This window comes from Mus caroli, unplaced genomic scaffold (genome assembly GCF_978045245.1).
Source record: "Mus caroli unplaced genomic scaffold, Mus_caroli_1 scaffold_13, whole genome shotgun sequence".
Lineage (NCBI taxonomy): Eukaryota > Metazoa > Chordata > Mammalia > Rodentia > Muridae > Mus > Mus caroli.
The window spans coordinates 88170247-88184784 of record NW_028227268.1 but is presented as its reverse complement, the minus strand read 5'-3'; the positions used below and the strand labels follow the sequence as shown (position 1 = coordinate 88184784).

Genomic DNA, 14538 nt, shown 5'->3' with positions numbered 1-14538 from the left:
TTGTGCTGTAAGGGATATGCTTGGGACAAAAGACAAAAATGAAAACAAAAGGGACAACAATAGATTGAATTGATTATTTCTAAATATCTAATAGGAACTTAAGTACCCCACATTCTCACACAAATGTCTGAGATAGTAGATATACTATCCACCCTGATCTATGTGTGATAATGAGCATTATGCTATACTTAAAAAAAATATATATATGTTTATATACAGTATACACATACACACAATGCCCTACAATCATGAGGTATATGAAAAGGAGGTAGGAACACACTGAAAGACCTCTTAATTATCGAAACTTAGATTACTAGAACAACACAATAAATGAATTAATATTAAATTGTAACCTAAAGATAAATTAAATTTATAAGTTTTTCAGATATCAGTAAGAAGAGAAACCTATACAGAATTCTAAATTATCTGCTTGGAGCTGGAGAAATGGCTCAGTGGTTAAGATCACTAGCTTCTCTTTCAGAAGTCCTGAGTTCAATTCCCAGCAACCACATGGTACCTTATAGCCATATATAATGGGATCTGATGCCTTCTTCTGTTATGCAGGCATACATGCAAACAGAGCACTCAGATGCTGTAGGCCTATATTTTTTTAAACCTACTTTAATAAGGGTTTTAAAACTCTTTAACCTCCCTTCTAGCCCACCACCCACCAGAAGTAGTAGAAGGAAAAGGTTAATATGGCAAAGGCTGGTATGGATTTTTTAAAACTAGTTCTTTAGAGTGATTCCAATCTTCATTGTCAGGATATAAATCGTGCAGTTCACCGGAATCAGCAGAGGTAGCTCGATCCACTCACAAACATTGTGAATGAATCAGCAACAATGGCTCAATCCAGAGGAAACTGCAAGGCTCTGCCAATCAGCTGGGGTCCTCAGAAGTACCAAAAAGCCATTGGAATATCACAAATATCATGAGAAGTTCTTTGGTATGTTTCTCTTTCTGAAGTCACAACAAGCGATGATCAGAGACGAGCCAATGCCAGAGTCAGCAAAGACCAGCATCAACAAAGTCAAGAAAGACCAGCAAAAGCCGGGTGTGGTGGCGCACACCTTTAATCCCAGCACTCGGGAGGCAGAGGCAGGCGGATTTCTGAGTTTGAGGCCAGCCTGGTCTTCAGAAGTGAGTTCCAGGACAGCCAGGGCTATTACAGAGAAACCCTGTCTCGAAAAAACCAAAAAAAAAAAAAGAAAGACCAGCAAAGAGTGGCAAGGCAAACCAATGTCAGAGTATCATCCACGGTCTGTTATGTTATACTTACACATTTTCAAACATCATATGTCCTCTCAAGGTCTGCTCCAGCAAAACATCACATGCCCCTACACAAGGCAACTTCCAGAATAACACCACATGTCTGCTTCAACAAAACATCGTCTCACATATCTGCTTCAGCAAAACATCCTCTCACATATCTGCTTCAGCAAAACATCCTCTCACATATCTGCTTCAGCAAAACATCTTCTCATGTGTCTGCTTCAGCAAAACATCCTCTCCTACGACAGTTTCCAGAACAATGTCCCGTGACACAACTGAGTCTCAAAGAAACCAGAAAATTTCACTTCAATATGCATAAATAATTGAATCTTGAGAGAGAGAGAGACTAAGTTATCTGCTTTACAGATCCTCTACCCTGTATGATGTTGACCAGATCTCTGTATTCCACTGTGGGGTTGTAGTGACTTTCTTTAAAAGAACAGATTGCTGGGCATTCAGTACTTTACCGAGAGCAAATCTGACCCATCCTGTCTCATCCCAATGATTAAGATCAGCATCAACAGTGACGAATCACCCCCCAATAGTTTGTACCTTTATATATAGCAAAGAAAATAATATTGTATTTGTGATCTTTTCTCTAAAAATCTATTATCTTATTTTCAAAATGAAAAATCCATCGAAATTTAATGAAGGACATTTTAAAAACACTGGAATCCACCTTGCTATGTTTGGATAGGTGATCCTCAAAGAGCCTTGTATTAAGATTTACATCACAGGATATTGCTCCTGGGAGATGATAGACCTTTTTGGAGATGGGATCTCATAAGAGGCCTTTGGGACCTTGCAGGGATGCTCAACAAAGTGCTTTGGACCACAGTTCCTCTCCTTTTCTCCACTTTCTGACTCAAGAGGTGATTGGCTTGCTCTTCTGCAATGCTTCACCTGTTGTGTTTTATAAAAAAGCAGAGTATATAGAGCATGGTATGGTGAGGCAGCAGGCCATATCTCAGTGAGCCTATGCTAAGGCACCCCTTATTCTAAGGGACCAGCCATCTGACAGGCATAGTGTAGGCTAGAGTTTATTTAGGGCATGGGAAGGGGAGTTGAGAAGAGGGTAGAGTCAGAGGAAGACAGGAGGAGGGAGGTTAGGAGGGAGGAGGGGAGGGAAGAGGAGAGAGCAGAGGAGAGGCTGGCCAGGAACATGTAGAGAGGGGGGCAGGGAGAATGGGAGAGAAGGAGAAAGGGGTCAGGGAGAGAAGAGAGGGAGAGGGAGAGAGACAGACAGACAGACAGACAGATAGACAGAGGCAGAGAGCTCGAGGAGAGGACAAACAGCCCCTTTTATAGCAAGCCAGGCCTTCCTGGTAGAGCCTAGAAGGAATGCTAACAGCACCCTTGTTAGAAACCTAACAATGGGACTGCTCTATCCTGAAATGTGAACTCTGGACTGTGATGCAATATAACCTTTTTTGCTCATTGTTACTTACTTCAGGCCCTTTGCTGTAGTGGTAGCAAACTAATACAACTCTATTAAAAATGGAGCAATTATCAAAAAGAAAATAAGACAATCTGTAACAGCCAAAGGCAGCTCAGAGACAAGGGGATGTGAATGGGGTGTCTCCTGATATGATCATAGTAAAAAGCACGAGGACAAACTAAGGATAGGTGAAAAAAAAAAAAAAAACCTATGGACTTCAGTGAATCGTGTAATCAAGGTGACTACTGGTGATAAATGCACTATTCTTAATTTCTCTTATAGACACTTTTATATATCATTATTTCTAGGAGAAATTAGGTATGGACTATATGGAACACTTGGTACAATTTCTCAAGATAGATGCAGATCCATATCTATCTTCATAACTAAAATTTATTTTTAAACACCAACCCTACCAAACAATACTTTAATTGTAGATGCGTGGACAAAAAGAATAATTTATTAATGTGAAGCTAGGGATTCAAGTCAGAGACTTTTGCTTGGTAGCGGAGCTCTCTACCATAGAACTACATTCCCAACCCCAGACAAGTGATTTTTAAAATTAAAATATATGAATCTAGATTGAATTCAAGGACAAATAATTGTACTGAATGATTCTTAAAAAGAAATGGAAGATAGAAGGTATTTTAAATTCACAGGCAGTTACTGTAGTACTAAAAAGTCCTTAAAAACAAAACTCAATAGGGATGGAAGTTGGGTAGAGTTCTCCAAACAGTTATAGAATGAATCCAAGGAAGAAAACTAAAATACCGATAGAGAAATAATAGTGTAGAGGATTACTATAATTCAAAAGATTTCCGTAAATAGCAGATGGTTTGAAAGTCAGTCTTGAAAGGACACAGTGTGCCTTGAAAGTCAAAACCAAACAGTCTAATAAAATTAATGGATTTAAAAGAATTCCCCACACATCAGCCAGTTAGTGACCTGTAGTGGAAAGAAAACCAGATTTCCAGTTTCTTTTCTGATGCCAAAACATTTTGCCAGAATATTATTGAGCAACTTTCTTTAAGGAAATAAAATGTGAACCATGGCCTGCCTGCTTAGCTGCTTAGCCATACTGGCATTCAAGTACAGTAGCTGCTAGCTAACGTGAGAACAATTCCAGACCAAAGGCATATTGTCTCCCATATGGCACTTCCTCAAGAGCCCCTGAGAGAGAAAGGTTCATTCAACCAGAGCCCAAGGAATCCAAAGAGACCAATTCTCCATTCCCAGAGTGACTCTGAGCAAGCTGTCATGTTTCATGAATGATATGCTATCTCCATGGTCTATATGCTTACTCCCTTTTTCTAAGTCGTCTTGTTATCTCAAAATGCCCAAGGTTATCAACTTACAAAGAAGAAAGGTGTATTTTGGCTCACAGTTTGGGAAATTCTAAAAATCCATGGTTGATTGATCTTGCTTATGGGCCTTTAGCAAGGCCACATATCACAGCAGGAGGCTATGGCAGACCAAAACTCCTCACCACTTCTCTAGGAAACACAAAGAAAAGTGAGTGGGTATGAGGATAGTAATGGAGGGGTTGTGTCTCACAATGACCTTCAACAGCAATTCTGAATGACCTTGAGTCCTAGCACTAGCCCTATCCTAAGGTTCTGCCACCTCCAGTAATGTCACCCTAGAGATCAAGAATTAGCATAAAAGACTTGGCCGGACATCCAGAGTCTATACTGTAGTATAGACAGCATTTGACAGCATTCTAAGAACCCGATGTGTTTGTTTAGAGACACCAAACAGGAGAAGTCTGGGTCTCTCCTCATATGCAGAAGGCTACGACATGAGCAAGTCAACACGGACTGGTTCAGAACTAACAGTGTAATTCATCATATTTACGGAATAAATGAGAGAAGTCATTCCATTTTGTCAGATAAAGAAAAGTCCCTTAGTAGACTTCAGAATTGGTTTGTGACTTAAAAGCATTTGACCCACAAGGACAAAACAGAACTTTTAAAACAACAACAACAAACAAACAAACAACAAAGCTCATGGCTAATGAGGAGATAACATAAGCCTGTATTCTAGATGCAGTAGAATGCTTCCATCCTGATCTCTGTTCTTGGTCCTAGCTATGAAAACAAAACAAAACAAAACAACAGACGAAGTGAGGAAAGATGGGAGCATGAGGGATGAATGGAGAGAAAACATGGAGACGATTGTGTGACAAAGAAAAATAAGTAAATGAATGGCATCATGCCCAGAGGACGTGACCACGTACGCAGAACAAACAAAAGAACCTGCAAGCCACTTTTCAGAGTCTCAGTTTCTGAAGCTCACTGGACACAAAGTTACCGCCTTATAAAAATCAAGACAGTTTTCTATGTCTCACCAACAAATCATTAGAGGGTCTTAATGTCATTTCCGCAATGGCATCAGAAACACTAATTGTCTAAGAACAGGTTGGATGAAAGATGTGCAGTACCCTCACACTGCAGAATCAAAGGTGGCTGCTCTGTGTGGGCAGTGTTAGAGGCCTGAGGGACAAATCAGAGGACATGGAACGTCTCCAAAGCTCCAGCTAGATAGATCAGCACTGCCCCCCTGCAGCTGCCAGGAGACCACTGTGCAAATGGCTAAGACCACCCTAAAAGTTGTATTGGCCATGAGATGGTCTGGGAGACTCAGGTGTAAAGCGGTGCTGGATTTGGAAAAGATGGCGACTGTGAAGCAATTATGAGTAACCATTTCTGATATATAATAAGTTGTGCTGGAGAAGTTTGATATCCAGATGAAAAACTGTCTCGACAACCTGCCTCGTGGTGTTCACAAAATCAGTTGTAAGTGGACTATAGATTTAGAGGTGAAGAGTTCTTACCTCTAGAAAACAAAAGTACTCGTTCACAGCCTTGAGGCAGGCGATACTTCCCAACTAGGACACAGAGGGCTCTGAACTTAAAGAATGAAGAATACATTTTGCTCACATGTTAGCAAGTAACATTTGTTCATGTGGGATACATTATTATAAAGCTAGAAAAATATGTCACAGTGTAAGTAGAGATATTGTAAGTAAAGTAAAGATACTGTAAGTATCTTCGTAAGTAGAGATGTTGGTGATTGATAAAGGGCGTATATTGAGAATTCATACGATTGCCTACATATCAATAAGAAGATAAATCACCCTGGTAAAGAAAGGGAATAAACTTTGAAAATCAATCTGGAGTTTCTTAGGAAGCTAAAAAATACCACTACCATATGACTCAGCTATGGCACTTCTGGGCATGTGTCCAAAGGTACCCAAAGGTATCACAGGGAGACCTGCTTATCTCTATTCATGTTTTCTCTGTCTACAATACCTAGGAAAGGGAGGCGGTCTAGATGCCCAACAACCAATGACTGGGTAATGAAGATGAGATACACACTGGTATATTACTCAGCTATAAAGAACAAGGAAATTAGCAAGAAAATGCATGGAATTGGAAAAGAATAACCTAAGTGAGGTCATACAGGCCCCACAGAACAAAAGCTGCATCTTCCCTCTCACATGAGGACCCTACCTTCAACATTTTAGTATGCTGTGTCTAACATGGATTACCTGTGCAAGGCAGGAAATAGGGGAAGAGAAGAGGCTACTTAATTGAAAGGGGATTGATGGTAGGATGTAGGTAAAAAGAAAGTAAAGAAAGGGAATACTGTGGATGGAAAGATTTAGGAGGCAGGGAGGGAGGATAGTTGGGGACATGAGGGTACAGGATGAGGGGAGGATTAACGGCATGCAGGGAGAGTGATTGGTACTATTTGGAGAGCTGAAGAGGCCCACCTATGCATCAGTAGCTTGATTGGGGGAAGTGACCAACTCCCTTCAGAGTAGATTCAAGACCCACTCTACATGGGATGTAGAGGGAACTGGTGTGTGTGTGTGTGTGTGTGTGTGTGTGTGAGAGAGAGAGAGAGAGAGAGAGAGAGAGAGAGAGAGAGAGAGAGAGAGAGAGATCCAATTGGTCCGCCAGGATACATAAAGTTGCTTCACCTTCAGGGGGCTGTGGAATAAACCACAGTGTGTGACTCACCCCTGAGACTGGCTAAAAGTTATAATCCTAGGTGTGGAGGAGTGACATGACCACTTTTGTTACATCCTACTGTGGTGGTAATTGATACAGTTATTCTGGAATGCTGACACTATGAAGTGGATCTGAATGTATACATAGTCCAAGATCCTACAGTTCTATCCCTGAGTCTGCACCCCACAGTGTGGCAGATACAAGTGTGTTCCTATTAGCATTGCCCGTGATAGCCACAAACTGGAAACAAGCCGACTACTCAGCGACTGTAGAGTAAATAGAGACAGTGCTGCATTCCTTCAGTGGAATCAAGTAATTGAAAGTAGAAACAAGAATACACAGGACAATATTGCTACATGTCATGACACAATGCATTTCAGAAACAGGATGACTGACAAAGGTGGGCTTGAAAGCTATATAGAAGTAACTCCATTTAAGTCAATTTAGAAACAGGTCAAAACTGATCTATGGTAGGAAGTCGGGAACTTGATTAGCAGTAGAGAGTGGTAAGTCAAAGGGGCTTTAGGGTTTGGGGGGTCTTCACTCAACTAGAGTGGAGAGTTTGTGGGTCTTCACTGCATGGAAATTGTTCAGGTTGTACAATTTTGATTGGCAAATTATTTTTCAAAAATAATTTCAAAAGCAACTTCAGATGTAGAAAAACCAAACAACCAAGCTCACAACGGAAGGACTGTATGAAATAAACGGAAGGACTGTATGAAATAAACGGAAGGACTGTATGAAATAAACGGAAGGACTGTATGAATAAACGGAAGGACTGTATGAAATAAACGGAAGGACTGTATGAAATAAACGGAAGGACTGTATGAAATAAACGGAAGGACTGTATGAAATAAACGGAAAGACTGTATGAAATAAACCTTGGCGAGCAATCCAGACATGGAGTGGTACAATGCTGAGGAGCTGTCAGTGACTTTCAGTGCGATAATGGTATTCCTGGTCCATAGAAGAATGTTCTTAATTTCTTAAAAGGAATACTGTACTCCTTAGAGGTCCTTGTCCTGATTCTATGGTTTGCATTAAAATGTTTCCATAAAAATAGAAACACATAATGAAATGAAAATCATTATTGAAATCTAAGTGATAGGTGTGTAAATAGTATAGTGATAATACTTTCAAGCATATCTTTAAATTTTTCTTTTAACCATTGCATCCTTTGTACAGAGAGAAAACTGTGGAGATTCAGAAGTTAAAATAACTTGCCACGTGGGATTTGAATCCATGACTATTCTGGATCCATGGGCCGGGAAAAGCAAGCACGGGCTCGAGGAGCTGGAAGGAGACAGAGATCCTGTATTATCCAATTTCCTCCTTCTACAGAAAAGGAAGCAGGCTGGAGAGGAATTTGACTTGCATGAAATTTTAATGCAGCATGCAGGGCTTGAAAATATGAGTTGCCTTGGTTTTTGATGTTTTTCCAAAGAGCAGGAAAAACTGGGGTGTATTTAACCCTAACCGGAGCTCACAGTCACTCTTTAATTAGTTGTGATACAAATAGATTATGTATATTTGAATGCACATGGGTGGCAAATATATTCCTTCATTAAATGACTGCAGGGCTTCTCTTCCTTTCCAGTGGTGAGAGCCGGCTCTCCCCACCCACGCCAGTATGTCCGATACTTCTCCGTTGACCACTCAGAAGCCAGACACCCAGCAGCCCATGAATGTGGCCTGTTTCTCATTTGTCCTCATTCAATTCCATGATTAGAACCTGATCATTGTTGTTAAATTGGAATCATAAACAGGCTTTTCCCTAAAAAGAATTTATGGCCTTCATTGTCCACATTTAAATTACCCCACATTTACAAAGATTCGCCCCTTTGGGTGTGGTCTGTAAGTTACCAATGTCACACACCGCTGAGGTGGATGCTTTAAGCTGCTTTATTTTATCAGTCTTTATTTCTTTAAGAAAAAGATCCCAGTTTTGTAATAGATTCTCTCTTCATCCCTTAGAAATTTTAAAATGGAAGAGAAGCCATATAACTGGGAAAATATGAACATAAGTATTAAGTTTAAGTGTAGTAATGGTCGTTAGGAGAATCACCTTAGCTTGGGGAATGCATATTATCAGCTTTAGGCATCAAAGAGGGAAAAACAGTTGTCAAATCTAAATGGAAGGCGTGCACATAATAAGATACTTCCTGGGGGCGCGGCGGGGGAGGGGATGGGTAGGGCATGAGGAGGGTGGCAGGCCTCAGCCAGAGCAGCCCAGTGGGATCCCCTCCTACATATTGCTGAGTGGACCAGAATGGTGATAAAGAGGTTGTTGGAAGACTTCAAGCCTGTAGAACCTTCAGGTATCATCCAGAAGTTGTCTCTTTCCAGAACAGAGCAGAAGCATGGGCCCAGTTGTGGGAAGACTCTAAACATCGACAGAGGGAGGAGGGGAGAACAACAGTGGGTCAGTGGGTCAGTGGGACCTAAAGTCCCAGCCCAGACTCACTGGCTGTTTGACCTTTCTGAGCCTTGGTGCCTTGTCTATAAAATACTCATCTATGTACATCATATAGCTGGAAGAGCTAGATGGCATCTACCCATGAACAGCATTTAAAAGGTGTCTGGCTCATAGTAAATGCTTAAAAGCATTCTGCTGCAGCCTCTGAGGCAGGGCTGGGCAAAAGAAAGAAAGACTGATTATATGTTCCTGAGAAATTGTAAGACAGGGATCTTCATCTAAGGTCATTTTCAAAGCATTTTCCAGCAATTTCCCTCTCAGACAGAGCCCAAAGCAGCTCATCCACCCCTAGAGAGGGGCAAGCAGGCAGTGCTGTCGTTCTGTGTATTAGACCATTTACTTACATTAATTGAGCAGCCGCTGCCCATCAAGTACACTGCTAGCACTTGGAATTGTAAGAGGAGATCCTGGGACTGTCTTAAAGGACCTCTCAGTGTACTAGGCAGACGACTGTATACTCACATACCTTCCAGCCTGGCAGACACCAAACCCTTGAGAGTGGGGGGTATGTGAAGATGCCCACAGGAGCTTAGGAAGACTTCATCAGTGTTTGAAACGAAGTCTTCTTCAGAGTCAAGTAGGAACATGTAACTGCCACCATCATGCAAAAGATCTGAGGGCTTTCAGTAAAGAAAGGGGCAAGAATTCCAATGTCTCTTCTTCTAGAAGTTTCTTGGACATGTGGTGATTTGGTTAGGGTCTTGTGATTACTAGCCATCTACTAGCATTTAACTACCAACATCTTAGAAATTGACAGGGACTCAAGAATTTGGGAGATGTCTTCATCTCAAACTGAATAAAACGGCTTACTTCACTTCCCATCCACGAATTATCAGGGAGCTTTCTCAGTATCCTGGACAACCACCAAGGATAACGGGAGTAGCGACCATTGAGTAGAATGGTTTTCTCAATACTTGCTTTTCACATTTCATATTCACGAGTGATTTGCCTGTATGTATCACAAGTGTGCTGTGCCCACAGAGGCCAGAAGACCATAGTGGATCCATCGGAACTGGAGTAACAGATGGTTGTTAGCCACCATGTATGTGCTAGGAACTGAGCCCCAGTCTTCTGCAAGAACAGTCAGTGCTCTTAACTGCTTGGCCCTAGAATGGACTTTAAAATAGTCTTGTTTCTGAAATTATTATGGAAGAGAGGCATGAGAAATATCTGCCTTCATTGACAGTTCTAACTCCATAAACAAGACCAGCAGTGGAAAATGCCACTGGCCACTGGAACCAGGTTCTGCCATGTGTTTACCCCCATGAACAGTTAGGATGTGAGACTGGCAAAGGTCATATCTGTCCCCTCAAGGTTACTCATGGGTATGGACTTTGTAGAACTAACGTCTCTAGGACCCTCGATACCCTCATATTCTTACCTTCTCTTGGCTTCATTTCCTCCTTCCCTTAAATTCTTGCCGGGTGCAAATTGGTAAATACGCCACTCACCCATTTTCAGAGGCCGTTAGAAGATTATGCACGTAGAGTGCTCAGAATGATTGGCACACATCCCTCCAGGAATTTGGCCTCCGTTTCCATCTCCCTCACAGGCCAAGAGTGATGAATAAGGAGAAAGAGAGAAATTTATTTGACTTAGAGGAGCGAATGACTGCATTTTTGTTGGTTGACTTTTTTCCATCTCAGGGGCCAGCACTTCATGCCAAATACACACCAGCTTGGCATCCCTGCCTTGTTCTCCCATCAAATGGTGATGAAACACATAATTCTCCTCTAAAAGACATTAAGTCAGTACACTCTCTCTGATAGGAGTGAAGGCGTTTTCAGAAAGCGTCCATCTGCTGGTCAGCAGCAAGAGGAACATGATGGTGCGCGCACTGTCATTTTATCTTTGTCACTGTCTCCTTGTGTATGGTCCCATGACCTAATGGAAGCTTGCCCCAGACCCTTCCCCTCAATATCTTCAATGTGAAAATAGCTTTAACCTCATTGGTTGTGTTCTTTCATCTGTCCTATTTTCTTTGCTAAGAGTATCTGAAGGATTAGTCTTCGTGTTTTACAGTAAAATGGTTGTAAGATTGGGTACAGATCAGCCAAGGTTTGAATTTCAAATGTTCTTTTTTTTTTTTTTACTGTGTGTGTGCGTGCGTGTGTGCGTGTGTGTGTGTGTGTGTGTGTGTGTGTGTGTGTGTGTGTGTTTTCTCTCAGATGTGAATGTTTGGGATAGAAATGGTAATTGACCTTTAGCAGGGGAGCCGAGAGAACTGCTGCTGTATATTATATGGCTGTGAGCTGGATTTTAAATGTTTGATTAAGTTATTAAAGTGTTTTGCTTTGGCATAATGTACTATAAATTCATGATTGCTGGCCAAAGCAGTTAGTCAGTGAGGAAGAATAAATTGTTTTGAGAGGTACTGCTTCAAAACCTGGGTTTTATTCTCTTGGAAAGATGGGGCTTTAAATAAATCACATAATACAAATGAGAATTCCATAATTAAGATTCTAACGGGGGGGGGTTGCTGTAAGCTTTCAGAGGAAGAAAAATGAAGAAAGACACTCCAGGCTGTTTTAATATTCTTTTCTTTCTTTAATTTATATTTTGAGTGTTCTACTTCGTTTTGGGGTGCTTAGAAATGAAATAGCCTACGACAAGAGCACGTGAAATGTATGCTGTCGAGGGCTGGTCTCTGAGAAGTGAGGGCTTCTGGGAGACAGACTTTCAAAACAATTCCAGAACAGCTCTTGCTTCAGAGGAGAGAGGTCTTTGTCTCTCTGTCTCTTCCTCATTCCTTCTCTTTCTCCCCCTTTCTTCCTCTCTCTCTACCTGATTTTCTCTCCCCTATCTGCCCCCTCCCTCCTCTTTCTTTCTTTCCTTCCTCTCCCTCTCCCCTTCCCCCTTTCTCCCATTCCCTTCCTTTCAGTCTAGGGTTTCATGCTTACCAAACACTTACGCTATTCATGACTACTCCAGTCCCATACTCATAGTCCCTGCCTGACAGTCCTCACTCTTTGTCACCTTGGACAGTTTCGAGGCCTTCAGTGTGTGTGTGTGTGTTTTGGCCTGGTCATCTTCAGGAAATCTTTTTTAAATGGCAGGCCCCCTCTCTGGGGGAGGTCTTTCTGCCTCCATCGTGTCCCCCACCACCACCAAGATTCTTCTAGCAATTTCCTCAAAGCGTCGCCTCACAACTTCTTCCCAGTACTGCCAGACTCATCTCCCAGGAGCTCCTAAATAAAGAAAATGTAATTAAATTTGTGTGATCGGCCCTGATACTGCTCTATTTATTTGATATATGTACACACTAAAGAACTTTATATAGTAGCATAGAAATGTACCATCTATAATGGGTGAAGTAGGGCAACTGTGGTCACGGCCAGAAAGAAACATGCCATTCGTCTTTCCCCTGGGAACCTGAGTGCTTCCTCAGACATGATTCTAGAGGATCAAACAAGACAAAATTGGGACTGATGTCTTTGGCAGAAGATCACAGAGCGCTACCCACCAATATTGGTAGAGTGTTAGTTGCTGTTGGAGATTAGCATGGCAAAGAAGAATAGGCTGAGTCCTCGAGTAACCTCCACTGAATTTCAGACCTTCCACTGGCCGAGTGGGAAGCCTGGGCAGTGTCTTCATCATTTCATCTACCGAGATGCATTCCAAGTGCCTGGCAAAGCACAGGACCCAAGTCCATGCCTGTAATACACATAGCACATAAATTACACCATCGTTCTGGTTATCAGATTTAAACGCCATAATTCAGTAGAGGGAATCACTGCCAAAACTTTAAGCACATACAGGTCAAGAAGGAACTGTTCAGCTATCGTGTAGCTCATAAGTACTCCACTCTGTACATCTTACAATGTGCCAGAGGCCATCTAGGATGGCTCTCATCATCTCTTGTGGGACCTCCATACCTACCATTTACCCATGGTCTTGTACATTTACTAATGTCTGGGATAACCTTGTCCAAGTGAGTCCACTCTTCTAAGCTTGAAGAAGTAGTCAAAGAAAGTAGGGATCAGGAAACAACACTGGTGGGTCACTGCTGGCCCGGGCTTAGTGTTCATGGGCTTCAGCATCCACCGAGGGTTGGTTCCAGGACCTCTGCAGATGCTAAGATCTGCATTTGCCCCAGTCCCTGAGATAGACTGGTGTAGTATTCATCTGGACTCGTGAGCATCTTCTACCACGTGTTACATCTTCTGGAGATTACTTACAATGCCAGTGCAAAGGCAATGACCTGTAAACGGTTGCTATACTCTACTGCTCATGGAATAATGATAAGGGAAGTGTCTGGAAGTAGTTTAGCAAACTCGTATCTTTCCCCCTTAACTAAGCATTTCTGTTCTAAATTTTCTTGAATGTGCTGACGTAGAATCCGTAGAGGCGGAAGACTGACTGGGTCTTGTTGGGCATTCACCTTTGCACCATGTAAAATGCCTTTGCTCCAGCATCCCATACTGTAAGATGTCTGAGGAAACCTATGTCTAGATTGTAGCCAAAAATTAAAGTAAATCTCTTCTGAGACCTTAAATATCCTGAAACTGAGCCACTGTCTGCTCTGTAGATGGTGACAGGATGAGAAATGGGACTGAGGAGGTCATAACTTCCCTCTGGCCTGCAGAATAGAGGCTTCACACTGAAACTAATGAGATACCTTGTCCTTGTCTGCCATTGCATGTGGCGACCTGTGAACCACCTGATTTTATTTCTCAATGCAAGTGAGATTGCCAACATTCTACCGATGAGGAAAAAGAGAGGAGTTAACTGCCAGCAGGGGAAAGTGTTTAGAATCTTGAAAGGAGGACAGGGTTCAGCTCCCCACCCCCCCGACCACGGAATGTGTTCTGTCACTCAGAGGCAGGAGACTCCCCTATACAAGCCTGCCTGCTGCCCTTTGCTCACGTTGCTCCATACGAGCAACAAGGTTTGCCACAGACCTGCAGGCCAAGGCACCTCAGGCCTCCCAGCTTGGAGTGGCCAAGTGGGATGACAGTGGGAATTCGGAGTATCAGGCTAGAGGAAACTGCCTTTTCAGAGCAGTGGGTGGGGCCACCTGCGCCCTCTGGACCGTGTCTCCAGGTCTCTGTCACCATTGTTGTCCTCATCTCTGTCGTCTTCTAATTCTTGAGGCCTTGCAGACTTCTCTTCCCTGACTGCGTCCACTCTGGCTTCATGGACAGTGCTCTCCCCACCATACTGCTTGCATCCCATCCTCAGTTTCCCTAGACTACCAGAGTCAAGTTCCCTTCCTTGCCATGGTGTTCAGTGAGGGACCTGGCTCTTGCCACCGTCTCCAGCATTACTCTCCCTCACTCCGACTTGCCCTGTCAGGAGTTCTCCCCACTGCTCATCCTTGCTGGAGTCATCTGTCT

General features: G+C 42.5%; 1 protein-coding gene across 3 annotated transcripts in view; it reads left to right on the top strand.

Moving 5' to 3' along the window:
• The window catches only part of Slit3 (slit guidance ligand 3), a 587543-nt gene that overhangs the window by 64098 nt on the left and 508907 nt on the right, over positions 1-14538 (top strand). The window contains exon 1 of one of the 3 annotated variants that reach the window (XM_085829030.1): positions 7951-8040. The exons of the other annotated variants lie outside the window; for them this stretch is intronic. The gene's annotated coding sequence lies outside the window, so the exon portion shown is untranslated. Of the gene's footprint in view, positions 1-7950; positions 8041-14538 lie in introns of those variants that run through there. 3 annotated transcript variants of the gene reach the window in all.